Raw genomic sequence first — 1935 nt, 5'->3', positions numbered from 1 at the left:
GTTGGTTGTTCACAGTCAGCTGTCTAAAATCTGGACCAAATACAAATAACATGGGAAGGTTGTTAAAGACAAACATACTGGTAGACCAAGGAAGATATCAAAGTGTCAAGACAGGAAACTTAAAGCAATATGTCTTGCACAACAAAACAAATGAGGAACGAATGGGAGGAAACTGGAGTCAATGTCTGTGACCAAACTGTAAGACAAAGCCTAAAGCTGGTGTCACACACAGCGACAACGACAACGACGTCGCTGCTACGTCACCATTTTCTGTGACGTTGCAGCGACGTCCCGTCGCTGTCGCTGTGTGGGACATCCAGCAACGACCTGGCCCCTGCTGTGAGGTCGCCGGTCGTTGCTGAATGTCCAGCTTCATTTTTTGGTCGTCACTCTCCCGCTGTGACACACACATCGCTGTGTGTGACAGCGAGAGAGCGACGAAATGAAGCGAGCAGGAGCCGGCACTGGCAGCTGCGGTAAGCTGTAACCAGCGTAAACATCGGGTAACCAAGGGAAGACCTTTCCCTGGTTACCCGATGTTTACGCTGGTTACCAGCCTCCGCTCTTGCTCAGTGCCGGCTCCTGCACTGTGAGACATGTAGCTGCAGTATGCATCGGGTAATTAACCCGATGTATACTGTAGCAAGGAGAGCAAGGAGCCAGCGCTAAGCAGTGCGCTGCTCCCTGCTCTCTGCACTGTGACATGTAGCTGCAGCACACATCGGGTTAATTAACCCGATGTGTACTGTAGGAGAGCAAGGAGCCAGCGCTAAGCGCGGTTCCCTGCTCTCTGAACATGTAGCACAGCGACGTTATGATCGCTGCTTCTGCTGTGTTTGACAGCTAAGCAGCGATCATAACAGCGACTTACAAGGTCGCTGTTACGTCACCGAAAATGGTGACGTAACAGCGACGTCGTTGTCGCTGTCGTTTAGTGTGAACCCAGCTTAAAGGAAATGGGATTTACATACAAAACAGCTAAACAAAAGCCATCATTAACACCTAAACAGAAAAAAACAAAGTTACAATGGGCTAAGGAAAAGCATTCTTGGACTGTGGATTACTGGATGAAATTCATATTCAGTGATGAATCACAAATCTGCATTGGGCAAGGTGATGATGCTGGAAGTTTTGTTTGGTGTCGTTCCAATGAGATTTATAAAGATGACTGCCTGAAGAGAACATGTAAATTTCCAGTCATTGATGATATGGGGCTGCATGCCAGGTAAAGGCACTGGGGAGATGGCTGTCATTACATCTTCAATAAATGCCCAAGTTTACATTGACATTTTGGACACTTTTCTTATTCCATCAATTGAAAGGATGTTTGAGGATGATGAAATAATTTATTAAGATGATAATGCATCCTGCCATAGAGCAAAAACTGTTAAAACATTCTTTGAAAGAAGACATATAAGGTTACTGTCATGGCCTGCAAATAGTCCGGATCTCAATCCAATTGAAAATCTTTGGTGGAAGTTGAAGAAAATGGTCCATGACAAGGCTCCAACCTGCAAAGCTGATCTGCAACAGCAATCGGAGAAAGTTGGAGCCTGATTGATGAAGAGAACTGTTTGTCACTCATTAGTCCATGCCTCAAAGACTGCAAGCTGTTATAAAAGCCAGAGGTGGTGCAACAAAATACTAGTGATGTATTGGAGGGTTCTTTTTTGTGTTTGTTTTTCATGATTCCATAATTTTTTCCCCCTGTTTGATCTTGAAAAGCAACCTTTACTGGCTGCACATTGTGTTTTTCATTATTTTTTTTAGTGTTCCTTAAAGCCAAAAAGTTGCCATTTGAAATTACTTTCTTTAGTATTGTGTCATCTGTGTGAGGCCAGAGACCTGGGGGGGGGGGGTTGCGTGGGACATAGATGAGGCCAGAGATCTGTGGGGGGGTACATAGATGAGGCCAGAGACCTGCAGAGGGGAACA

The sequence above is a fragment of the Anomaloglossus baeobatrachus genome, chromosome 12, assembly GCF_048569485.1.
Source record: "Anomaloglossus baeobatrachus isolate aAnoBae1 chromosome 12, aAnoBae1.hap1, whole genome shotgun sequence".
NCBI lineage: Eukaryota > Metazoa > Chordata > Amphibia > Anura > Aromobatidae > Anomaloglossus > Anomaloglossus baeobatrachus.
The sequence above is the reverse complement of the archived record's forward strand: the minus strand, read 5'-3'. Positions refer to the sequence as shown.